Source organism: Parus major, chromosome 1A (genome assembly GCF_001522545.3).
Source record: "Parus major isolate Abel chromosome 1A, Parus_major1.1, whole genome shotgun sequence".
Classification (NCBI taxonomy): domain Eukaryota; kingdom Metazoa; phylum Chordata; class Aves; order Passeriformes; family Paridae; genus Parus; species Parus major.
This window is the reverse complement of record NC_031773.1, coordinates 64,208,707-64,236,296: the sequence shown is the minus strand read 5'-3', so window position 1 is coordinate 64,236,296 and position 27,590 is coordinate 64,208,707. Positions and strand designations below refer to the sequence as shown.

General features: G+C 38.3%; 1 long non-coding RNA gene across 4 annotated transcripts in view; it reads left to right on the top strand.

The window, feature by feature from the left end:
- LOC117244456 overlaps nucleotides 1-27,590 on the top strand; it is a 121,293-nt gene that overhangs the window by 28,688 nt on the left and 65,015 nt on the right. For 2 of the 4 annotated variants that reach the window (XR_004497615.1, XR_004497617.1), the window contains exons 2-4: nucleotides 5,816-5,983; nucleotides 6,714-6,772; nucleotides 16,075-16,974. This is a non-coding gene — a long non-coding RNA (uncharacterized LOC117244456). Of the gene's footprint in view, nucleotides 1-5,815; nucleotides 5,984-6,713; nucleotides 6,773-16,074; nucleotides 16,975-27,590 lie in introns of those variants that run through there. The other 2 variants (XR_004497616.1, XR_004497618.1) reach the window with 1 other exon arrangement.

Sequence of the window (27,590 nt, the reverse complement as noted above, 5' to 3'; positions counted from 1 at the left end):
GTGTAACGGACAGGACGATTATTAGAAGTTTTCATCCTGGTTTTATGAAGAAGAAATCATGCTTAAGAAGTCTAATGACTTTCTATAATGAGGCAGCTAGTTTGGTGGATGAGAGCAGTGTGTTCTGCTAAGTTTGGCTTTAGCAAGGCTTTCAATGCTACCTGTAATAAACCAGCCAAGGAAGTAAGGGTTGGATAAATGGATATTGATGGGGATGAAGAATGGCTGCGTCCAAGCAGCTGTGATGAGTAGCAGAAGCCCAGATGGAGACAAGTCACTAGTGCAGCACCTTAGGGATCTGTACTGTGGCCAGCACCAGTTAACATCTTCATTAATTACTTGGATGGTGGGATAGTGCATTTAAAAACTCACCAAGTTTGTAGATGATACAAAGCTGTGAGGAATGGCTGATGTGCCAGGTGCTTGTGCCACCACCCACAGGGACCTGAATATGCTGAGGAAATGCCAAAGAAGAACTTCTAGTCTCTCTGTGAAGGGAAATCAAAAATCCTGTACCTGCGGAGGAGCAATCCCATGCACCAGCATATGCTTGAAAGCAGCTCAATCTGCTTGGTTCCTGATGGTCCCCAAGCTGATCGTGAGTTAAGAATGCGCAGTTGCAGAAGGAAGGTCAAAACAACTTGGTCTACGTTAGGAAGAACACTGACAGTAGGTTGAGCCTTGGTGAGACAACATCTGGGGTCCTGAGTCCTGTTCTGGGGTTTCAAGTACGAGAGAAACTTGTACATACTGGAATGAATCCAGTGAGGATCCATGAAAATGACTAAGGCACTGGAGTATCTTTCCTCTGGGGAGAGAGTGATTGTTGGGACTCTTCAGCCTAGGGAACATTTGGAATTCAGGGGGTTCTGTCTTACCAGTGTGTATAAATACCAAAGATATTTATTGAGGAGATGAAGATGAGGAAACTGAGCTCTTCTTTGTAGTGTACTTCTTCTGGGTAGTGGCCAATGAAAGGCAAGACGTACAAAAAAAAAAAAAAATGCAAGCATGACATTCTGTCTAAACACATGAAAAGAAATTTGTTCTTGCAAAGGGTAGTCAGAAACCAAAGCAAGCTGCCCAGAGAGGTTGTGGAGAGAGTCAGGACAAGACTTGACATGGTTGTGGGTAGCCTGGTTTAGATGACCCTGCTTAATTAGGGGATCTCAAAAGGTCCCTTCCAACTCAGAGATTCTGTGATGTGCTCCTAAAAAGAAAAAGAAAACAGTCACTCCTGAATTGGTGTAGCTTTGCACTTCTCTTACAGTACACAGGGATAGAGTGTGACATGACATCTGCTTGATAGCATTGTTCTGCAATTTACACTGCCTTCCTCTACCACATCTCCTGGCATTGCAGCACTCTTAGTCAGAATTTTTATGTCACTTTCTAATGACCCTTGCTGCTTGCACTCTTTTTCCAAGTATTTTTAACTGAGTCCAAATTTTGGTTTCAGGAATTGCAGAGAAGCTGCGTAAAATGTGGTCTTACCAAATAAATAATTCTGTGGTATTTCAGTGATTTAGGAGGAGTCGGTCTTGTTCCTAACAGGTACATGAGTTGAAATAGATTTCTTGGCAAGCTTGACAAGACATCGTTTTCTAAGAAAGTTAATATCATTTTTGGTGTGTGGAGAATATGTTGTATTTCTTAGGGTAAAATAAATACCTTCAGAATAACAGGCTGATTTCTTTTCGAAGGTCAAAGTTGTGAGCTGTAAAAGGGCACATTCAGTAACTTCCTCTTCTTTTCCTGCACTTATGATAAGCTTAGCATAGTCCCACTGCTGTGTGCTTTCTTGTTAGAGTTGTGAAGGAAAACAAAGAAAGAAGGTGAATTTGGTATTTTTGCATTTCTCCTATCATCAAGAGTAGTGTTTTCTGGTTTAGTTAATGAATTATGCATCCATTTTGCTCTTTAGCAAAAGGTCACTTTGATCTCAGAACTGTGCCAAGTGGCTTTAAGGAGGTGTTAAATAGGAATGATAAATACAGCAATTTAAAGTACATAAAGTACATTTGGGTCAAACTTCCTCATCACAGATATATATCATTTCACTACCTATGCATTCTTGTAACTGAAATCCACTGGGAACACATTCCTGGGTAACCTAAACAAATCTGCTTTCTCTTAGTGGCATTTTGGTAACAGATGTAGTCCAGAGACTGAACTTTGCAGATTGTGTATTGGAATTTAGATGTTTCAGCTTAATTCACTAAATGTTAACAAAAGTTAACTAATTGCACAAAAAAAATACCCCCAAATTGTTAGAAAATAAAGTCAAATATATATAAAATTATATATATGGTTCTGCATTTTTGTTGGTTTTGACCTGGAGCATCTTGGCATTGTTCATATTTTGAAAGGGAAGGTGATGCCATTTGACTTTAATTTTGATTTTTTGAAATTCAGTTCTTCTAAATCTTGTTGTAGGTGGTTAGTATCATCTAATCATGATGCAGTTATATGTATATGTATTTGGAGACAGAAATTTTTGTTGAATAGACTCGGATGATAACTTTTTTTTTAACAATTGCAGCATTTGAATACACATTAAACATTAAAATTCATGTTAACATTGCTCCAGGGTGATGTAAATTATATATCCATCACTTAAGCACTTACCCTTTTCTCATTGACCTTGATAACAATTACAGAGGCCATATATCTTTATAGCATCTGAATTCTGAGCAATTTATGCACTGTATGAGAGGCAAAGAGGCAAGACTCCTACATGCACACAACTGCAATTTTTTAGAGCTTTTCTGTGGCCATTGGAAATAAAACCAGTTTTCATTTATATTGACCTCTTCCAAGCCTCGTGAAAGAAAATGCTAAAGCTGAGTCTGTACTTTTTTGTTTTGTCTTTTAACACCACAAATGTGAATCCTGTTGAAGGCTCACAGTTTTACTTTGTAGGGATTAAAGACACTTGGGGTTGGGGTTTTTTTGGGTGTTTTTTTTCTTTTTTTAAGTTAGCATATAGGAATAGCTGTATTCTGTTGTGTGTCACATGAAAAGGGTGAAATAGGTACACAGGTCATAGTCTGATTGGGATCTGGGCAGAGTATTCCTACAATAGGGAATGAATATCCAACCACCCTGGGTGTTTGATGGCTGCTTTCGGGCAAGTATGGGGGTAGCTTGGGAAATGTTTCCTTCATGTGGGGTCATTCATGGTTAGATACTGTAAAGCAAAGGCAGGACCAACCAGGTTTATATGTTTTAACTATGTATCCATTTGTGTTGCTGAACATGCTTTTTTATATACAGTTGGCTTTAACTGTTAATAAACTGATTAACTGATTTAACTGTGTAATAAGCTGATACCAGTGCCAAACTCAGTAATTAAACTGGCCACATAAATTGCTTTTTATTAAGTTAGACACTATCTTGCTGTACTATGTTTTTGATAATACTGATTCTCTCCTTTTCTATTGTCCTTTCACTTTTCCCTGTATCATGTTTGAAGTAACTTCCTTTGTGTTTTTCACACTGAAAATATAATGTGAGGAAATGGTGACAAGTTTTACAGAGGACTCTTGAAGCTCACTTTTGTGGAAGTATAGTGATGGATTGTTTTGAGTGCCAGAGCAAGACTTCTCTTTAGATTAGGTGGAAACAAGTAGAATTTAACTTTATCTATTATAATCAGAGCTACCCAGTGTAGTTTTCTTGATAGCAAGGTGAACCAGTTGTGTTTTTAAATGGTGTAGTGTATCTTTATTGTAGAAGTGGAAACTCAAAATGGCTGAAGAGGACTTCCTTCCCTTTATTTAGAGGCCTTTGTGGAATTTATTCTTGACAAATGTCCAGGCTTTTTTTCCCAAATGGTTTTCAGTCTGTACGCACTTCTCTCACAGACCCTCAAGAGACTGAGTATTCTAGCAAAAGGGTTTTAGGTAGTGATGCTGCTCTTTGGCCGCACCGGAGCTCCGGGCTAGCTCTACGGTGCCACTCCGGCACGCCAGGAGTGGGGAACTGCAGGGAAAAGGCAATCCCACTGCAGAACCTTCAGAGCACCGAATCCTGCCGGGCTCTGCCAAATCAGGTGTCGTAGGTGATGGCAAGAGGAAGCAGGAGACTCACTCAGCTGTACTTCCCAGGAACAGGTTTATTCTGGAGAGGGGATGATCACAAGGGTCTGGGCTGGGATAAATCAGCACCAAAGAGAGCCCCGAGCACCTCTGTGCACTGGCTTTTATCTCAGGGGCGGGCACAGTCCAGGGTCCAATGGGAGCTCACAGAGGGAGGGGTAAGGGGAGGAGGTTACAATGTCAGGGACCAATGGGGATACAAAGAAGCCGGGAACATAACATAACAAACAATAACGTGTCAAGGAAGGGATGATATACATGGAAAGAGCTGGAAGGAGAGGTGGGGTTTATGATGATGGATGGGGGGAGATGGGGCAGGGTAAAGCTGATTGACAAGGAGCATTCAGGAAAACTGGGCGGGGTTTACATAACAGACAGATGGAACCAACCAAAGCAGTAAATGGGGGAGAACCAGGAACATACCAAACAGACAAAACACTAACAATTTTAACAGAACTGAATAAACATACTACAACAAGGTAGTACTGAATATCTTTCACCAGCCCTTTGCATAGGTCAGGATTTTTCCAATAATTAGTTTCAACAATTCCTTTACACTTTATTTTTTAATAAAACTGCAAATAAGAGAAATGAGCTGGGGTTTTTTATCCTGGAGAAGAGACAAATGAGATGGGATCTTATAAATGCATAAAAGAAACTGAAAGTGGATGTCAAGAAGATGGGACAAGATCATCTTCTGTGGTGCCCAGACAGCACAAGGGGCAGTGGGCACATAAACTGCAACATGAGATGTTGCATCTGAATATGAGCTGTCAATTCACTCAAGATTTTTCATCCAGATTTGTGTAGCACGAGCAACCTAGAATGGACTTCTGGTGATACCCTGGAGCCATTCTAGTTCCATCAGTATTCTCATGGTTTATTCCTGATACATAGATGTTTTTGTTTGTGGATATCAGAATGGGGTGTTTGCCATTACAAAAGTGTTTTTGCTTGACAGGTTAAACTCTAATAGCTATTAACTTGAGGATTTTCTTTTGTGTTGGCCTGCCTAGAAATAGGCTAGCACTTTCTAATTAACTTTGTGCTGGAGAATGACTGCAAGTGACAATGAGAGATTCTTAGAGACTTTCTGGAGGGTAAAAATGTATTCTACAGCTCCTGTTCTGTATGGTATAGCATCCAAAAGAGAGGCATTAGTCTGCTGCATTTTAGTGGTTAACACTGAAACTCATTATCCTGCAAATATCTCACTAGTTTGTACAAAGTTAATACAGGGCATGTATTTTTTATTACTTATAATAGTACAAATATTTACAGAGGGTTTCGTTCAGATGTAGTATCATTTCAGTATTAACTGTTAAGTTCTTATATAAGATCAATATTTAAGAATTGGATTTAGATATTTAATTTTACAAGACACATAGCTTTACCAAATATAAAAATATTCCTTCAGTATAAATTTTTCACCTCTAAATTGACTACAAGTTCATTGTCCCTTGGAAGATAAAGCAACATCTTTATATGGGCTCACAGTAATTTTCACAGTTGAGATCTAAGTGCTTTTTGCCAATTCAAGTGTATCTTCTGTAATCAAAACATTTTGGTTTAGAGCTTAAATTTAGTAAAATAAAAAAACTTTGAGCAAATACAGAAATCTTAAGTGTTCACCCCATAAATTCAATTTGAGTAGTCTTCCATTATTTTTATTTAAAATTATTTGAATATTGGTTGCATATTGTTTAAATCTCCAGGAGTTTGATGCCCAAGTTAAACAGTGACCAGTATGCTCAGCAGCAGAGGAAGGAAGGCGTCTACAGCAAATTGGTTCTGTGGCTGTCATGAGCAGATTGTCCAGGCCCCAGACATTGCCTTTTGTTCCACTCCATTATCTGAGAACAACTCTGACTTCAAATCTGAAGGTTTGTCACCATAGATAAATTTTGTGGCAATAGCTTTTCCTTTCCTAAGGCAGAATCAAATTATAATGCATGTTATAATACATACCAGGCTGTTTCAAGTTCTGAGTTTTTATATTTAGGACCACTTTCCTTTTTAAATAACTACTTTCAACATATCTTCATTTTAAAATACTTTAAACTTTGTATAATTTGCTCTAATCTTTAGAGAGACTTATGATTTTATGCAACAACTGCTCATTAATATTTAATCTCACTTGATAATGCATAACTAGAAGTTATTTTTAGTTTAAATATTCATAGAACTTTAAATGTCAGTTACAAAACCCCAAATTTATTTTTGCTTTACAAGCATATTTTGCTTGTCTTATTTGTATGGGATTATTTTCCCTTCCATGACAGATGGGTATATTGGCTAGAAATTCTTTATTGAGTATTATACAAAAATACATGGCAACATACAGTGCCAGGGTGATAGATGGTGTTTGGCAGGATGCTTCAGTCACACAGAGGCTTCATTCCTGTTACCAGATCTCACTGTTGCACTGGACAAGCCTAGGGGAGGTCTGCATGTTCTTGCCATTCCTGCCGTGGAACAGCCCATGACAAAGAGCCCTTAGTGGCAGTTAACTGTATGGTGAGGAGGAAAGGCCTCTTTGTGTTCAAACTTTGCAAATGTGGATGCTGATGGCAGTTTTTGCTGTTTGCTTATGTTTCTTTGGCCCTGAATTAGGACTGGCCAGCACCATGCGAACACCAGGAAGCTGTGCCGGGATTTCACTGTGATGGCAGGTATGTTTCATATCCCACACACTGTCTTAGAGCCTCTTGTCCCCTTAGAGCAGGAGCAGTGTGACACCACCATTTCTGCCAGAAAGGTGTTCCAGCCCTTGCTGGATGTGGCAGTCCTGGAGCAGTGTCACCCAGAGCTTGGGACTAAATGGCCTTTCCAAGAGCTGATGTGTACACCTGCTTATATGGAAAATATTCTTGCTATAAAGTTATAATTAGGCTTTGAAAAGAGTTAATTACTTAGAAAGGTAGATGAAAATATAATTTTTTTTAAAGTAATCTGTTACAATATAATTCAATGGATACAGGAAATAAGGAGAAAGTTGCCTCAAACAATTGTTTTATTTGTAGAGAAAAAAGGCTCTGCAAATTCAAGCAGATACAAATTTGAGCTAGCTGGAGGAATTGGCTAACATTTACACACATGCCTACAGACTTTTTCATTGCATTATTTTCTTCTTTTGCCATGAAATTCATGTCTTGTGTCTTTTCTCTAATTATGAGAATTATGGATCAGCTTTTGATGGAGTGCCAGTGAAGTATTATCTCTTTTTCCTTTTTGTTTTTTTTTTAATGCCTCATTTAACAGAACTATTTCACATGCAGTATATTAAAAAAATTAATATAATATAAAATTTATATCTTTCTTGTGGTTTATTTCCCTTATAAAGAAGACATAAAACATCTTTTTCACAAACTACCTTTTTCTCAGAACTTTTATAGTCAGGTTCCTCAACCAGCTGATTTTTTTCCATGAATATCCCTTCCTAAAATTATGTGCCTGAACAATAAACCAAAAATTGGATTATTATCCTGGAATATGTGCAGAGGTTGTTTTTCAGACTCTCATACACCTTTTTGTTCTTCATTTTTAATCCAGATGAAGATAAAATATTTTTAATGTTAAACCAGAATAAAGCATACATAAATTAATTAAACTTCACATGCATTTTGTTAAAAAAAATGATCAGTGCTTCATATTCCTAGAGCTCTGTAAAAGAGCAATATTAATAAAAATATCTTGTCTGTATTTTTTAATATAAGATTTCTGAGAAAGGCTGGATCTGGTGATCAGCAAGTCAGATTTTGGAATCTGTCTACCCAGGTGCCTCGGACCGTCTGTAGGCTTGTGCTGTGTCTTTGCAGTCATGTGGGAAATCAAGGGAGCCATAGCAATAGCAGCCCTCAGATTCCTGTTGCATGGTTTTAGCCCTCTGAGAGTTTGGTGCCTCCCTGGGCCATCCTAAAGGATTTGCTCTCCATAGGCATAATGATTCCATAGTTGCCTTTGGAATGGCTGGCTACAGAAAGAAGTGGAACGACAGGCTTGGAATAGGTGCCTAAGTATAAAGGAAAATTTATGTGCCCAGCTTTTGGCTGATTCACATTGAATTCACAACTCAATTGATCAATGATCCACATTGAACATTCACAAATGAATCCTACTTTGATAATTTTTAGGTTCAGGCTCTCCATTATGCTTCCACTTGGTTGTTTTAATAAGATGTAAATCTCAGTAAAATTGCTTGTACTTACATCATATAATCCAAAACAATATTCTCTCCTATTTTTTTCCTCTGTATTCTCATATTTTTCCTGGTTTATCCTTAGTTGTTTTCCCCAGCTGAAAGAATAGAAGCAATGCAAAATGCAGATTTTGCTTGTACTTGAAATCTACATATGTATGCCTATAAGATCAAGTAAATGTTTGGACATGTTTCACACTTCAAGAGTGGTTTCCATGGTGATGGAATTCATATTGGTTGTATATCCAGCTCAGTGACATGTATTCAGTCTTGAAGTGTAGATATCCCTTTTGTATTCCAAACTGTACTGCCATCCATGTCTGATTTTGGAGTTACATATGTGGGGTGGTGTGGCATTTTGCTCTGGCAGTCACAGGCTGGCAGGAAGGGTTTCTGAAGTGGTCAGGTGGTCATAGACTGACTCCATTGTCAAGGATACCGTGCTGTTCTTACCTAACGAGAAGACCAAAGCCATTTCCAAAAGCAGGGTGAATGTTGTCTTGATGCAAAAGTGACCCCATGGATAATGAAGTTGGCAATAATGGTTCCTATGGAGTTGACTCAGGGAGCACTGCGAGCCCTGAGGTCACAGGGTTTGGGGCTGTTTGGGATTCCAGCTCAGTAACCAGGATATTGACAATGGTTTAGAATACACCACACACCTGTTCCACTTGCCTGATTTTCATGGTGTATTTCTGGAAGGGTTACAGTAACATCAAGAATTGTGAGACGATGACAAGACTGTTAGAATTTCCAGCCATCTTCTCTTTGTTTTCTTTTGGACTCATGCAATTGCTTGCATTGAGGTCAGCTGTTTTAAAGTACTTACAGGAACAGATTTTTTGGGTTACAAATCTTTCGTGTGCCTCTAAATGGCACTAACTCAGTTGCTTAACATTAGATGATCAACATATACAGACATTCCCAGGCTAGCTAACTAGAACATGGAAATGAATTAGCTCTCGTGACTGCAGAACAAATCATGTAACAACCAGACACTATTAATTACACATTTGAGCACAAGAAATTTGAAGAGATGTAACTAGTGGATTGCAAGACTGGTTGTTGGCTTAATAAACCTATCAGGAGTGTTGACACCTAGAGACCAGTGAACTGATAAATTGAAGATGACCTGATTTTTCCTAATCTCTGGTCATTTTGTCACCCACATACAATTTAATGGGCTGCTGCTGTTTGTCGAGTCTGCATTTCTAGGACAGGTGCTGGTTTTCATTTGTTTGGTTTTCAGAAAGTCAACAGAAGGACATAGTAAAGGCTTTTTCAAGCTGTTGATAGAATATGATCATAAGCTGTGATGTTGATCCTGTCACTTGTTGAGAGATTCTCTCTCCTATCTATTCTGTGTTGTAGTGGCAGGCTCAAAGACCTTCAAGAATTCTTTTGCAGCCAGTGATAAAATACTAAAATGTTAATAGTAGAGGGAATAGAATGTTCATCTAAGAAGAAGAGCTGTAAACTTACACCATTTTTCCTTTGCTGTGCTTTCTCAGAAGTCTTTTCCAGTGTTTTTTGCCAGTGCATTCCCTTGCTTCCTCCCCTGTCCTCACTCTCACATAACATTCCCCTTCCTGAGGTGCCTTGTATTTTCTTTTTCAGAACATCCATAATCATTTTCGTGTCTCATTCCTGTCCCTCTGCTTACATTCTTTTCCTGCTCCTGAGACCTTTAAACTCATTCTCTTATCAAAATTAGCTCCCTATTTTTTTTTCCATTTAAAATGAACTCCAAGGTATTCATTGTGTCCATCAGCTGAAACCCAAAGCTGTGTGCTCACCCACGGCCATTGGCAGCAAGTCTTGGGCTAGTGGAGGGAGTTAGCAAAAAAGCAAAAGCTGCAGCTTCTTTGTTGGAGGAGAAGGAATGTGAGAAAGGCCTCCTTTATGTTCTTTGTTCACTGGGGTGCTGCAGACTTAGATTTTATTATCTCATGTGTGAAAAAGTTACCATGGACTATTACGTTGACAAGCTAGGTAAACACATGGAGAAGAATTTAGCAATTACCAAACTACTGTATCCTGATAGAGACCTGAGTGAATACAAGAAAAAGAATTTTCCTAGTTAAATGACAGAGATCTGTGAGTTCTTTTTCAGAACATGTATTGCATAAACTCCTGTGATACTTAACCAGTTAAAAAGGGCAACGTGTGTGATATCATCTTCCCAGCTGTTGTCCTGCAAAGCATATCAGAAAGTAAGCCTTATACCAGACTAACTCCTGGAAAAGCAGGAGCTGATTTAAAGTAAAAATCTAAGGGACTGTGTGCAATGGCAGAAGATGCATTAGAATCTTCTGTAGCATACATTTTCAAACTTAATGTGAATGAAATGGCAGACTCAAGTCAAGTCACATATAGTAGGATGCATATTCTTTTCAATAATATTATACCTGCATTAAAATAGTAGATGGCAAAACCAAAGGGTATGTTCGTTACTCCTATCTTGCCTTATAAAGTCAAAATTTCCTGAAGGGCCTGCCTCAACCTAAGCATAAAGGGGATAAGTGACACCAGCATTGGTTCCTTTACCCTTCAGTGTAGTTTTTTGAATGACCACATTTTTTAGCCAAGAGTTCTTATTTTTAGGTCACTTAATTTTTGCTATTCTGAAAACATTGTCCCTGTTGCTAGGGAGTTCCAGCTAATTGCACTTTTTGCCACCTTTATTTGGCTGTCACCTTTGATATACCCCTGTGTGTGATTTTCCTCCAGACATGGTGCACCTTCATAGCAGTGCCTCACTGCAGAGGAAATATCTTATTGTAGCCAGGTAATGATAGTTTATTTCCATTTTTGCCTGCTTTTGTACTTTGTTCGTCACTAACTGAATGACTTGCATTATCATTTTTGAGAGTTTGGTTAAAGTAAGTTTCGTATCTGGGGCTTTAGAAAGAAGCTTCCAAGAGCTGTGTTTTGATCAGCCTAGGACAGTAAGGAGAAGTTTGGAAGGGCTTCATACAGCATTACAGGTTCATGAGATCTGAGGAGACTGGTCCTTGTCAAAGAGTGTTATCATAGGAAAAGGACTGATTGTTTCCATTTTTGTCATAATCTCTCTAAAAGTAGAAATTGCACCTAGATCTTGTGGACTGTGTGAATCTTGTGAGTCTGTTAGGATAAATTTCATGGTGAACAAAGAAATGAAATATAGAGGGAGTTTTCAAAAGCCAAAATTATGTTACTGGTACATCAGAGTGAAAACCTGTAACAGTGGTCTTTTCAATGAAGAGAACGCATTGCATGCATTAGCCTTCATAACTCTGCTATTTCATGCTCTGATAGATGAGGTTTTATCTTACATTAACACTCCCAACAACTGAGAGAAAGGTGAATTCTGGAAAAGTGATGGGAAGGGACCACAGTGCTAATCTGCACCAAAGATCTGGGGGTTTTTCAGTAGGATTCCTCTGACTGGTGGGCCCAAGTTGATGCTACCACAATAGAAGCTGCAGGCTCTCTGCTATTCCTAACCATCTGTGTTTCACTCATGGTTTTAGGGAATGCTAAAGGGTGCATGATACTGCAGTCCCATGCTATCTACATTTAATTGCAGAGAATTGCTGGCTGAAAGCCAATTGCATGAGTCTCAGTGGAGAAGGTGTGACTGTTTTATACCGCAAAGCAGAATTTCAGTTCCCTTCATCAGATCTGCTATCTCATCTTTCAGGATGCCATTAGTTACTCACAGTTCTTCTTTTGGGGAATCTGCACTTTATGATGTACTGTGTTTGAAGAAGGCATGTTTGGCAAAAAGTATCTTGTACAGCAGCAGGGGAAGGAAAGAATTACATAATATAGAATTTGCATAAATAATATTACTTAATAATGACTTTCTCCTATTAGTAAATAAAGCACACTTCTAAGAGCATGAGGCTCTTTTTGCTAGGGCTTATATTAATTCTTAACATCCTGCAGTATTTGTGTGCTTTGTCTGTCCAGGTCAGAGCTGGTTTTATAGGTTGCTGGAAAGTAACTACAAGAACTACTACCTCTTTTTGGCACTGACTTTTAACTCCTGAAGAATTATCACTTATTTTGCCAAGCTTTTCCTTCCTGCCTACCTTACCAGACAAACTGGGACTGAATGAAACCACCACAGCTGAAAAAAGAACATTCTGATGACTAAATTAGTGCATGGTATTCTTAAGTAACTACTGAGCAGCTCCACATTTTCCACACACCCCAAAGAAAAAGAAGTTCAGGGTGATGCCTGTAGTGCCTGCCATCCTCTCTGCCTCTGGTAGCAATATCCTGTCTGTACTCCCCCAGTGCTGTCACCAGCTGCCATATCTGAGGGTCAGTCTCACAGGGTTGTTTGTTTGGTTTAATGCTCAGTTCAGCCACTGAAGAGGCAGAATGGGAAATGAGAACATGGAGCCTGTTCACAACCTTGAAGCTTCCTATCTATTTCTGGAATAGTGGCATTAAGATGCCAGATCTCCATTTTGGTGTTTCATTTCTGATCTTTGCTGTCAATGCTCTAATCACAATGCTGTAACTAAATATTTTTTCCCATCCCACCCTGCTACCCTCTGTGTGGGGACCAAGGCTGGCAGAATTACACTTGTTTTCATGTTTAGTTGTAATTATCTTAAATTAACATTTTGCATAGTCTAAGACCAAGAAAAATCAATTGCTATCTCAGAAATGTGTCTGACAGTGCGACCCAACACTGGCTGTCATTTTTCTGTAAGGAGTTGTCAAGGAAAACATGTGCCAGCCAGAGCTGCGAAGTGTATCTTCCTGCATCTTTCTTTTAAAATGTGCTCACTGTGATGCAAACTGTATCCAAAATTCAGTATCATTTGGAGACAACCTTAAACTGTAAGTTGTTTTCATACAAAGCTATGAAACTGCTGAGGTCTCCTGGTTAAGACTGCATAAAAAGAAATGGTTTGGAAACACATCTCCACTTAATTTAGAGTGTCAGTGAAAGACAAGTCTCCTGCCTCAGATTGTTCTCCATTCAGCAACTTCCAATGGCTTCCTGGGTTGTTATGATTTTAACATGACCATGTAGGATCCTCAAAGAAAAGTCAGACTTTCCCTCACACCTGGGGCCTATTCCTGTTTCTTTTTATTCTGTAGTCTGTCTGCATGTTGTGTTTGTTTCTCCTGTTTCACCTGCACTCTACAGCCTTTCATACATTGAACAGTTCGTGCAATTCAAAAAAGGAAAGATTCCTGTACCTTGTGCCTTTCCCCAGAGTATACGTCTGACCCAAACTGCAGTACTTGGGTGCAAAGCAAAGAAGCATTTTTATCACTGCCAGCTGCAGCCCACAGAAGAATGTAATATTCATCAGTGAACAGTGTATTGTGAACCAATGAAGCAGATACTTCTATCATCATCAGCTGATTTTAGGAGCAAAAGTGGTTTCTATAGTTCATAGCTGGTAACTCCTGTCAACAAATGCAATGCACTTGAACTCCTATCAGAAATTAAAAGCTTACTGAGTGTAAGACATCTTTGCTATACTCAAAAAACTCCATAGGCAAAAATATTTTCCTCCATGCCCTGCTCCTAATAGGCTGTATTCCAAGGTCTCTGGCCATTCAACACCTTCTTGAGACTCTGTGTGAAGTCTCTGCCTTGGCCAATCATGAAATAACTTTAGGTGGTTGTACACAGAAACTTAATGACAAAAAGAAAATACAAGAAGTTCTTCAAATCCAGAAATTCATGAAAGTCCTTCCTCCCTCTGCTCAGTGGAGGCTGTAGCAGAACTGTTTCACCAAAGTGTTGTGAGCATATCTGGGCACCCACTGCCTGGCCACTGCTCTCCGGCTTTAAAGCTTATGTTCAAGCTGGTTTCTGGAAATCCTAGGGGAGGGAAAAGTGCTGTGTGACAGACAGGCATTGCCTTTTCAGTACAAGGGGAGATAAGGAGAGCTGGAAAAGTCATTTAATGTCAAACTTTGTTGTTGTGGTGTCTGCTTTGCAGTTCATGATGTTGTAAATCATGAAGCTGAAAGAAAAAAATCAGCTGTATGAGAGATTGCATAGATTTAGTCTGACCTATGTTTTATTCTTTATACACAATTCTCTGCCACATTCTGGTTGCTCCTGTTCAAGAGAATTTTAAAAATATTTTTGCTGTGTCAGCACTGTCCAGTTAAAAAACCGATATAGCAGTAACTCAAGATGCTCTGTATTTGAGTGTTCTGCTCTCTTAGAGGCAGGATGATTTCTGTCATTTCACTTACCTTAAAAAGAATATCCTGCTCCTTCTGGAGTGATTCCAGTCAAAGAGAGGAGTACTATCTTTGTACAGACTGACTTTGGTCAGGTCTGTTTGTTGTCTGTTCAAAAATAGAGGTGCCAACTCAACTGAACCCTGCTGATTTGCAGGTGACAGGAAAAGAGACGTACCAAGCAGGTAACAAGCACAGCTGGGTTTTATACCTGCTAGAAACAAAATATCATCAGGTAAATGCATGTAAAGGTGGCTCATACAACACAAGGAGCTGCTTTTTGTGTTGTTCTGAGCTCAGATACATAGGTGGTTTGCAAGCAGATTTGTGTTACATAGCAGTGCTGGGTGCAGGCAGGAGTTTTGAGGCAAGAAGGCCCAGTACTTGTTTCCCTAAGGAAAAGGAGATCATGTGTGTATGTGTACATGTAAACAGCAGAGAGAGTGCCTGTGCAGTGACTACATGCTTCAATAAGCCCACATCTCAAAGCAAGAGGGAGGCCTGCCCCAGTGTCACTGGGGAGCATTTGCCTTGGTGTTTTCTCTAGTACCTTAAGAGATTTCTCTTACACTTGCTATTTTCCTCTGGTAGCATGAGTGGCCCAGTAAATAAGAGGACTGGATGTCTTGCCTGTACTGTGATGTTCTTGAAGAGAGAGGTGTTGGGTTGCTGAGATGTGGCTTGAACGAGATGATGATAGGACTTGTGTCTGATGAGAGCTCTAAGAATGGACGTAGATAACGCCAGGTAAAAGTGTCAGGCTCTGAGGTCACCTGAAAGGTCTTGAGAATTAGGCTAATCCTTTAACATGCCCTAAGGGCCAGTCCAGGAATTGTCCCAGATGGCCCTGCAGGGGGTAGCAATATCTGTTTGTAAGGCTGAACAAGTAGTAAGCTGCAGAGAGAAGAGCTAGATAAATGAGAGGCTTTGTTTCAGTGTTACCAGGCTGCAAAGTTCTGGAGAAAAGGGATCTTGTCATGAGAAGTCAGTTCCCCAGGGTAACAGTAGCTTTATGTCTTAGAGGGCAATCCCTTTTACCAGGGCTTAGGTGGAATAACCATGGAATTTAACTTATGGATAACAGAACTGTTCTGGAAAGCTAAATATCCGTAAGACTTAAAAGGCACAGAAAGAAAAAGCTAAGTCTTAGTATCTCTCTCTGATGTTTGCTTATCCAAACATGCACATCAAATAAAGTCCAAGTATTATAATCTGACAACAGAAACTTGCAATGGCTGTCTTCTGTGAGAGCATTGGTTTTCTTTCTTACCAGCATTATTTTAATTGATTAGATTGTGATTGTGAAGTTAGAAAGAAGACAGACACCTGCCTATTTTAAATGGCTGTTGAAGTTGATTGACCAGCAACTGGTTAATCTAAATTTAAACTTAACTGAAAAATCCTTATTCATTAGTAATAAGTACTGTTAAATCCTTACATTCAGTATTAAAGTCAGTGTTAGCTTTTATTCAGTAATAAAAGGCAGCATTGCATTTTCTTATGCATTTCAGTGGCTGGTCTCTGATGAATGAAATCCAGCATGGTGCCTCCTTATCTCCACAGGGATCAGAGTTTGAAGTGCAGTCCTGTGCTCTTAGCTTTCCCAGCAGAAGGGAAAAGTACTGCCAACTCTAGCAAGCATGTGGCACCAAGGAGAATTGTGTACTGAGACCAGTGGATTTCATGTCTTGGCACCCAGTGTACCAGAGTAAGAGTTAGTTCATACTTCTGTTACAGAGGAATCTCAACTATTATTTAGTCCAAGTGATCCTTGTTTGATTGCACTGAACATTCTATAGAAGTTGTGAATAAAACCAAAGTGGGAAACACTTGCTATTTATTTTTATTTTATTTTTGAAGTGACACAAGTACAGATCTGATACGATTTGTGAATGTGCACTGTCCTGTAAAAATAGAAGAATGTGTTAGCCTTATAATATGTCACATATTAAACCTTACAAAAGAAAGGCCTTGTAAAATCATGATTCAGGCCTTGTTACTTTGGCTAAGTATAGGTAGCAACTAGCCTGATAAGTTCCCATGCAAAAACATCTTGAGAATGAAAAGTTTGTTAACATAACAAACTATTCTTGGGGAAAAAGACAAGTGAACCTGTAGTAACAAGGGATCTGTTCCATGAGAATCAGTGGGAAAAGTATGTAAACATTGTTATAGAGAAAAGTTCTGATTGACATGTAAACTCACCATTACCACCCAGTGAACTGAGTTCCTAACCAACTGGAATTAAGCAGAGTGCCTTCTGATAACCATATAAATATAAGCTGTGTGCAATAAAGATGGGGCTATGATGGAAAAAGAAACAGGTGTCATTGTCCATCTCTACTACGACATCTGGTGAACTCCAACGTGATACTGATGGGCTGCAGGACAAGGTGCAGTCGAGACAGAGCCCGGTGAAGCTTAAAACCAGCAGGGGAGTCTGCTGGCCTGGACCTGATTTTGACACCTTGGAGGGACGGTGATCTGTCCCCACTGGGGACATAATGGGAAATAACTTACCAAACAAAGAACAGACTGTTTATCTATGTGGAAAGTTCTGTTGAAAAGAAAACGTGTTAAGACTTCAGACTATGCCCTTTGTAGTATGTTGTTGTGGGAAAAGTCACAAGATTTTGAGACTGATGCAAATACTGCTTTTAGCATTAGAGCATGGAAAGAAGTTGGGGAAAGACTGTGGGATGTGGCATCAAAAGGGGTCGGAATGGCTGCAGATTTGGCTGCTACCTGGAGATTGCTTTAGTCTGCATACAAGAGATTATAATGAGGAGAAGGACTGCCCGCAATCTGACAAAGGCAAAATGCTGACACAGCTAAAAATGGAAGGTTGTCGGTGTTTGCTGGATGAAAAAGCCTCAGAACTGTATCAGTCCCCTGGGCTGGGAGGCCCTCCTGGCTCATCAGAGCTCTCTTGCCTCCTCCCAAGCCCTGCAAGTCTCAGCTGACCCTGCGAGGTGAGGCTCCCCCTGTGCAGCTCAGCCCCCTGGCACCTGCCAGAGAGCAGCTGACCAGCTCCATCCATTATCAGAATGTGTAAAAGATACATTGAAACATGTTTATTAAAGCTAACCTTGTGATTTTAATCAAATGTGATTTTTAACAGGAGTTACTGGAGAGATTTAAAGGTGTCTATGTGAATATAACGTGGCAAGATCCACTTTCTTTAACAGAATTGCTGATAAAACTTATAAAAATTGATAAAGTTAGAATGTCTTTATATACCTTTTTAGAGTTAATTTTGTAATTAAGTAATTATGAGTTCTTGTGGTTTTCCAGTTTTACTGGAGAAGTTACTGTGACCCCATAGAAACATCAAAATGCCGCTCTTTAGAAAAGTTTAAATACTAACAGAATTGAAGTTACCTTGCAATAATTAGTTTTAAAACCTAATGTCAAAATACTGAGTGATTTACAGCTACTGATAAAATGACCTTTTCATTAATGTTATCTACAGAAGATATTCATGTTTTAAAAAATAATTAGCTAGGGAATCTTTACTGTACAAGAAGACAATGTTAAATTAACCATATATTACCTGTTTGCTTGTTTTTTCCACAATTTTAATAAGGTAATTTCATTGTGAATCTTTTTGCTATAAAAACACATGTGACAACATATATACCTATTTGGACTTCAGATTTTAATTAAAAATTGGACTTGATGTTTCTGCAAAATGCTGCAAAAGCTGAATGGCAATTTGCCAAACCCTGCATTGTTGTGGTTTTTCTCTAGTAAACCTGCACATTAAAAGTCCTAATAAACATAAGCTCATACCAGGAAAATTCCTACTATGAATGAGTATTTTCAATAATATCTGCAGATATTATGAGTTATTCTCAAGGCCAAATTACATAAAATCGTAATGTATTTGTCACATCTTTATAATCTCTATAATAAATCCATGTTGCTGCTATATTGTGTTCAAAAGTTCTATACCAAACTTTCAGTTGACTTTTTTGTAATAACAGAGTCAGAATGAGTTATGTTTTCATTTGATACAAATTAAGTGTTGATAGAATTAAGCAAAGTTAAGTTTCACTATGTTTAAGTCTGAGTGTTCTTAAGTTAGGTTTTATCACTTGTGTATTCTTTTGAGGTTAAGCTTTGTTATTTCCTTCTGTCAAAATTAATTTTCACCAGGTTTGAATATTGTTTAAATTGTTTCATATTTTGTTGAAGACACTTTTCTAGACTGCAAAGTATAGTTATTTTCCTAGAGAGATTAAGATGACTACAACTGAAGTGGCTGTGGTGGAACACTGGTGAACACCTGCTTGTGGAGAGAGGAGGATACAGTCTGTTGCATCCTTCATTTCATCAAAAGTCAAAGTTATTTGTTATAATCTCTACTGGTTTTGTTTTCTATAGGTAAAAAGGAAGAATAGTGACTTATTAATACTAAAGTTTAAAAGTTTTTACCTTTTTTCACTTCTTGCCATTGAATGTTTTGAAAACATTATCTTAACTTCCTCAGACACTTACTGCTGATATATTCATTGTATAGTGTGAATTTATTGATTTTATAATAAGCATTATTCATAAGTTACTATTAGTGTATTTATAGAATTTTCATATGCTTTACCATTTCTTGGTGTAATTATCTACAAGACACATGTCATTTTCAGGATTCCTTCTTTTTTGTTTAGCTGCAAATGTGTTAAGGGACACCTCCCCATTTAGAGCCTGAGCTCTGGCCATGCCCTGGCTCTACCTGGATGGGAAATTTGCCAACAGACCCAGATGTTTCTGCATCAAAACAATACCCAAGTAGCTTTGACTTGGCAGTTTGACCCTATCAATATGACAGGTGGAAATAGTTTTAAAGTGAGATTGGAAATGATTATCCAATTCATCACTGATTTGAGGTTTATCAGCTGTTGGAGACTCTGGGATGATGGTACAGTGTTTTAGTTCTTGATAGTTATCTGGTTGCACATGTGTTGTTAACTGTGTGCATTATCTGACTTAATATTAACTGCCGTAAGTTTCTTGCTCCCTACATGCATTGTTTTGCTCTGATGTTTCCAATAACATGCAGATACTCTCTATGCAATACTGGCACTGGGAGCTGTTTTGCAAAAGTTTCTAACCCATTTAATTCTACATAGCACCCAATTTGTTAACAGAGAATTTTGTAGCTATATAAACATACTGTTTGTGGTGTGCATCCTAATGCAGTTAACCATTTATTTTTAACTTCATATAAAGACACAATATAAAAATACTTAACTGCAAGTGAAATGAATGTAGCTATTTGCTTGTCCTAGGCTGGAGCATTATGCACTAGAAGTTCAGAATAAGAAACTACAGTGTAATGAGAATGAGAAACTATAATGTAACAGAAGTAGCATGTGGTTAAGAGACATAAGGCCAGGGAATTAAACTATCTGAATTACAGTATTTAATATCCTGTCTTGGCATAACTCCAATGCCTGTCGTGTTTTGGTGCAAATTGTTCATACCTGCTTACTTTAAGTCTATTCCTCTCAGTTTTGGAATATTTTCCTTTTTTCCCATTTAACTAAAGTTACATGTAAACACTAAACTCAGGACAGCTGTAATGATATTCCTGGTGATTCAATAGATAGTACAGCTTTCAAACACTGATGCCCAAGGCAAGAATTTGCAACTAAATCTGCTAATTAGGTTAAGAGCTAAAATACCAATAGGTACCTATCTGCATCCTTAGGCACCTAAGTACCTTTAAAATATGGCCCCATAGCTACTCTTTTATTTGTAGAGCAGCAGTGATAATCATTCCTTACTTTGCAATTATCCCAGGAAGACAAGACCATGAAGTGTCTCAACACCACTATAAAAGGGGCCAGAAATGAGAGGATCCTTCCTGTCTCAATCTGTTTTGCCCCTGGTTAAGACAGCCTGTTGTGCTGACTTTCTGGTGTCTGCACTAACAGCTTGGCTTCTGGCAAAGCACCCCTTCAGTTTTTTCTGAACGTAATCCATAGAGCAAGTGGTGGCATCAAGATTCAGGGAAGCTTATGGAAGGAGCATGCTGTATTTTGCATTCCATGTTTTAAATGGTCAGTATTTCTTACTCTCTAATAAGCCACCATTTTTACATGAGTTAAGGCAGAAAAATTGCAAATCTAACTATTGCTCTTAAACCAGCTGTAGATAGAAGTGGGTTTGTACTATGCTGGTTGTATGGATGGTCATTGGGATTTCCTTGTGCTCTTACTGATTCCATGACATTGATTATGGCTAGTAGTATGTTTTCTGTCCCATTCCTGTTTTGCTGCCCAGAGACACAGGTTCTGTGTGTTTAATGACTCTTGGCAGGGAGGAAGCTGTGAGGAATATCTGCTTTTCAGTTGACTCTCCTTCAGAACCAGAAGGTTCCTGGTTTTGCCTAGGAACTCACAACCCTATATCAAAGGAAAAGTGCTTAAAATGAAGCTAAATGGGTAATGTCACCTACATGAACAAAAAGCAATAGTGTTGTAAAAAGAGGTCCTGAAGGATTTATAAATGTGTCCCTGTCTATGGCTCATATGGGAGCATTGACTTTATAAAGGAAATACATTTAGACTGCAGATTTTTATGCTGACTGTATGAAATTAATGGGTTATTTTAAGGAGAAATGAAACTAAATTCTTCTTGTTAGGAGAAGAATTTTCTTCTGTTGTTGATCTAGAGGTACTGTTTTGAAGATTTTATTTGCCTCAGATTAATTCTAATATAATATGTGTCTGGAAAGAGAATATTTTTAACAGCCCAGCTGGAAAACAGTTGTGTTTTAACTACGGGAAATAAATTCTTTTTCTTCCCTAGTCATGGGGTCTTTTTTTTAAAAAAAAAAAAAAAAAAAAGTTATTTTGATGGTGCTACGTATAAGTTTTCTACATTTAATCAAACCATTTTAAGGTTGTTGTTAGGTCACTGGCCTTCTTTTATATATGGAAGGAACCAGTACAGGTTAAGATAACTTTATGGAAGAATTAGTAATTATTTTAATTACAGCAGCTGTCTTGCAATATAGGGGTGGTGCACATTCCCTGACAGATTTAGATGCCCACATATGAATTTTAGAACATATTTCTGCACATAAGTGGCTTAGTCATTACCATTAATAAAAAATCATATTCAAGATTTTTAAAAGCTGATTTTAAACTTCAAAGTAAGAGTGATATTTTCAAAGTTTTCCAGCAGCAGATCTATAGTTGAAAGAAATACAAAGATTTTTAGATTGCAAAGTCCAAATGAAATTCTTAATAAAAAAAAGAGTACTATGTGAAAAGATGACCAAGATGCCTATTGTATTCTAATACATCCAGGTAGAAAACTATTTCCCAAAGATTTGGAGATTTGAAAAGTATTTAGTGCAGATGATGAACATGAAAAGTAGTATGGTTACTGCATGACGGGCTTTACCTTTGAAATATGAGATGACAAATCATTTTGCTAAACTGATAAGTTGGCAAAGCTTATACGTTTAAACTTTTAAACATATACATTTAAAAGTGCATGTAAAGAAGTACAATCTAGAAGTAGGTTCCTAACCGGAGAGCTTTGAGAGAGCGGGGAGTCAGGTGCAATAGGACTGGAGAAATGATGATGATGATATTATTCCCAAACACTGAAACAGAAGACAGCAATAGACAGCTGGGGCAGAGGCAGAAATAAAATGAGGAATCTCTTTTTTTCCATAAGGATTTAAGAAATGCTCTAATTTTTTTTGTCCTTAATTTGAGTTATATAATATGTGACATACTGTGTCATAGTAGATACTTTATCATAAAAGTTACCTTGAAGAAGAACACTCTCATTTTAAACATAATTAACTGAAAGTGTAGAGAAGCTCCTAAATGAAGACATATAGGAGTGAAAGAGTATATGAGGTAGGACATAAATAAAAACAGACATAATAAAAAATATGTAAATTATTAGTGGTATACAGAAAGTGAACTAGGAGGGTTTTTTCCCTTTCTTCACTGTAAGAATTTAGTAACATTCACAATGCAGTGAAATGTTACAAAGAAAAACAAATTTCCCTTTCAAACAATGTCTGCAGATTACCTGAAGATGTTCTTGAATTCAGGTGTGCAGAGAATATTGTTGAAACACAGAATGAAGTATAGAAAATGTCAGTGGCTGGTGGTTCACTGGTGTGTGATGCCATTCCTCAGTTTCCAGCAGCTCAGGATATGTCTCCTCATGCTTGACTATGTAGTTACTTAAGGAAACAAAGGAAACCATATGAGGCCCATGTAGTATAAACAGTCTCTACCGCAAGTTTAAATCAGATTTAAAATCTCAATGAATAAATCTCTTGGCAATAGACTGTAACTTGTTTGGATATTGCTTTTGCTCCAGAATGCCGTGTGTCCAGTCTGGAGGCGATTCCAGTGGAGCTGCCCCTGGGTGCCATGGTGGCAAAGGCGCTGGCTATCTCTGACCGGGCTGTGAGACCAGCCTGTGGCCAGTCCAAGGGATGATGTGGCTTTGGACCAGCCTGCTGTGCCCATGGGAGAAGGGAGAGCAGAGCTCACGCCCCTGTTCCCCATGCAGCTGCTCCTGGCTAGATGGGAGCCTTTGGATGCGTTGTATAGCAATGCAAGGATTCATTCAGGCTCTGAGCTGCTTCCCAGGACTGGATTCTGGGAGAAGTTTGGCCCTTCTGTTTTCACATTCAGTGTTTCACAGTGAGTTCAGCTTTGGCTACTTCAAGGCCTCTAAAATATTGCTGGAGTTTGGCAATGGCCCTGAAGAAACCCCTGGCAGCCAGCTCTCCACTCTGCTCTGTGCTGCATGAGCCTGACCAGTTCCACCCCACCTCTGAGTCTGCACATGAGCTTGAGTTTTGCTCTCACTAAACAGAGGGTAACTAGGCTTAAAGTAACATTTTCCAGAAAGCTAGGTCAGAATCAAGGTCAGGGTCAGCCCTCATTTAAATGACTACGGTTCCATCAATTCCAGCGAGGAAGTGCCTCTTGTGAGTGGATCCCCTCACTTTGCTATGATGTTTGGCACATTTGCTATAATCTCTCATTCTCCCTAGAGAGGATTTTCCCGTACATACACACGTGTATTCACATAAATAAAATTAGGATTGATACCTTAAATATCAAGTGACAGTGTATATCCACTCAGTTCAAGATGTAACTACTTAGAGCAGTCATTAAAGATCAGTGATTACCTGTCTGTAACAAATTTGTTTGGGGAGATTTACAGGGTGATATCTGGTGGGGGACAGATCAGGGCAGGGTTGATATACAATTTTGAAATATGTGCTTGCCTCTGTGTATCCTTAAAGAGAATAAAGGAATTTCCTTTCCAAGAAAAAGAAAAAGAAAAGAAAAAAAAGAAAAACTGTGGCTTCCAGAAGATTCAGAGTAGGAAAATTTTAAATCTGTCAGCAGTGGCCATATTTGGAGATTTCTCAAGCAATGCATGAAATCATGTTCACTGGGTTAGAGAATAGCAGTATTGGGTAAAGAACATCCAGCTTGAACCTTCCAAGCTTTCAGTGCCGTGCTCTCCTTTTCAAAGCACTGCAGCAAGACTTGAATACTGTTTGGGAAGTGTTTTTCCACTCTCCATTTGCAGAGTATAGCATCAGAGAAAGTAGGATTCAAAGAGCCCCCCAGATGTTATGTTGGCCACTTCTTTGCCTGGAGAGTGGATAAACTGTACTTACTTCATTCCCAACAGATGCCTGTCTAACCTATTAATAAAAACTTCTAATGAGTGAGATCCCACAGTCTCCTGGGAAAATCTATGGCAATGCTTCACACTATTAATCCTTAATTTTTTCTCCCCACTGTCTGAGTAGCCAAAACCTCCCCATATAATTGATTTTATGTGATGATCTGGAATGCAATTCTGTTTGCTTTTAGAAAACTGCATGAGCCACTTGGCTGCTAGGTAATTCAGTTCCTTTGGCAGTCTCACACTGCAATCCTGCACTAGGAAATTCTTGCCAGTTCTTTGTGATTTTCATGTCTGTCTCATGATACTTGGTGTTTTTCCTGAAGCTACAGTTACTGAGCCACAGATCTTCACTTTTATTGCAGAAGAGAGAGGAAAAAAACAACAAACAAACAAAAAACAAAACAAAAAACCAAAACAAACCCCCCCAAAAAAAACAAACCAAAAAAAATACCCCGAGTGTTCCCCACCCAGGAAAATGCTTGAAAGATTTATTAAAAAAAAACCCAAACAAACAGAAACAAAGGAACTGGCAACCAATGTTTTCAAGTTTGCTTTATAAATTGTTAGGCTTTTTAAATGCTTGGACTGCAAAGAATTAGAGGTTTTGATCCACACATGTGTGAAGGTCTGCTAACTTGCCTGGATCTGTGCAAGCATAGCAAGCACACCTCAGAGAAGTGAATCCTAAACTTGATAATCTATAACTGCAAAAATATCTTTCTGCTGCTTTCAAAATCAGTACAGAGTTAGTTATTACAATTTCCCTGTAGAATAATGGTTAATAAACTGTATTTTATAAAACCATGGTATTTGCAATCACAACATCATATCAATATCAAACCGTAGTAAGGAATGTAGTCTTTGCCTTGAAGGAACTGAAGTGGTTCAGAAAGTTTGGTATGCAGGGAACTGCATTCCCACAAAAAGGAAGATACTGAGGTAAAATGTTTAGAGTGGCAGATCATTTTCAGGAGGAATATAGGAGGCATTTTCTTGGTTTGTCACATTAACATAGTTATATATGAGATAGATATATATAGATACTCAAAAATAAATGTTACTTCATTTTCAGACTTTTTCACATAGATGTTACTTTTATGACCAAAACATGACCTTATATACATGTAAGAAATACTAAGTTATAAGGACTATGTCTTTAAAAAACTATTTAGGATTTTATAGATTTGCATTAAACTGGAGTTACTTGTTCTGAAGAGTTTTGCAAATTTCTTTAGAAAATAGCATTAAAGAAGGGATTCAGGGGAGAGAAATGCGAACTGCCCTCATTCTGTATATTATTAACACATACCAGATGTCTCTTTTACAGAATAGATTATGAGTTGTGACCAAGTGAGTTTTAGTAACATACCTGTAACTTTCCAAGTCAGTAAAATATTAAATACTCGGTGTATTATGTCTTGTAGACTGCTACAATGCTGAAAATAGGTTTGGATGTTTTTTCTTCTCCTCTTGCCCCAAATCAGAATACATCTGGTGTTTGTTGTCTTTCTGTAAATGATGGCTGGACTTAGTGGTTTTGACCCTGGTCTGTTTTGATTAAGCTTGTTAATATTTTATGGGTTTAGTATCTGTTTTACAACATTTCCATTACAGTGTATTTTATTAAGGTTCAAGTGGTTTGTATTTTTATGGTTGCATCTGGTCTGCATAAATTCTGCTCCAGTTTATAAAGCTGCTTGTCTCAGTACTGGGCATGGGGATTTTGCAATGGGATGCGTGCGTGCTAATCACATGTTGGCACCTACAGAACTCTTGCTTCTGGAGTACCTCAATATAACCTTACTGCCTGAAGTTTGGAAAAGTCTATGTGTCCCTGTTCGTTCCTTTGTGTTTGTTAATGCTTGCTTGTGTATGTTTCATATGGCCACACCTTCAGTATTTTGCCATGTTTGCCTTCAAAACAAGAGTAGTTTCTCTTGAAAGGTGGTTCAGAATGCTGTCAGGGTAAGTTACATGATCCAAATACACTATTGGACTACTATGTATTTTATTAAGTCTTTAAGAAAAAATCCTATGTTAGAGTCAAGGACTCTTGAGCTTAATTACCCATGAAGTCAGTATAATGTTGTTCTCTTTATAATCATACAAGTTACTGAGTTGCTTTGGTGTTCAGGTGGCTGCATGTTGTGTAAGCTTTGCCTGCATCTATTGTTTGAGTTATGTTTAAAAAATAAAAAAAAGAATGCTTTCTTATTTTAGTCCCATAGATTATTGCATTTCTGAAAAGTAAAATAGGAAAACATCAAATTTACTGTATTAAATAACTAGTTTCTGAGACTGTAATTGCACTGAAAATGATGTTTCCCAAGTCCTTCTTGATTTTATTATTTTAAAAGGGTTTTAAAGTGTTAAATCTGGATCCCTGAGAATTTGATGGCATCCTTATCTGACTTTCTTTAGAGGCATCTACTCTGTAAAGCATTTGCTGTAGGACTGAAATACTAATGTAGTAGGATGAGTTTGCAAGAGTACGTAGTCACTGAACACAACGAAACATTTTGCAATCCCTCTTTCAATTATTTTCCCTAAAATCCACATACCTGAGGATGCAGTCATGATTCTGCTGTGAATTGGGATGTAGATTCTGCATGAACTCCGTGTCTGAACTTTGCATCCTTTGCTTGGCTCTGTCCTGGCTCCTGTGCATCAAAACCAGCTGTTCTGCTCCAGTGTTTCAAAGAGGATATTGTTCAAATTTGTTCCTGCTAAAGTGCTCTTGAAAATTAGGTCTTACTCTTAGTGTACCTCACAAGTCCACTGCAATTCTGAGGTTTTTATTTTAGGTTTTTTTTCCTTCTGCTCCTCCAGCATTGACTGCCTGTCTGTACCATTAGTCCTATTCACTTTCTCCTACAAGACAGATTTTAATGACTTGAGAGTGTTCCAGTATGCCAGAGGTATATGAACAGATACACAAACATACGTATTTTGTGCATAAAAAGTTTTCACATACTGTAAGATGGGAGTAAAACATATTCATTGGTGCTGATAAACAAATTAGACTAATAGGGCTCTCTGGTGGGTTTTAATTTCCACTTTATTTGTTTCTTCACAGCAGTCAGTGACTTGAAGATGGTCTGTCAGCAAAATCTCTATCAGCCTCACAACTCAAAAAAAGACATTGCAGATTAATTCCCTGGTGTCTGTCTGTGGTCTGTGGAGTATTAGAGAACTCAGTTTCCCATGTGCTTGGCCAGAGCAGTGAGAGGGGGGACTAGAGGGGACTAGTTTAACCCCCTGGTTGCTAACACTGCAAGAGTATTTTTGCAACACAAGGCTTGGCAGTTCATTTATGTGCACCTGGAATTTGAAAAAAGTAAATTAATGTCTGCAAAGTTTCAGTCTTACTGCTACAGAACAGCCCTGCC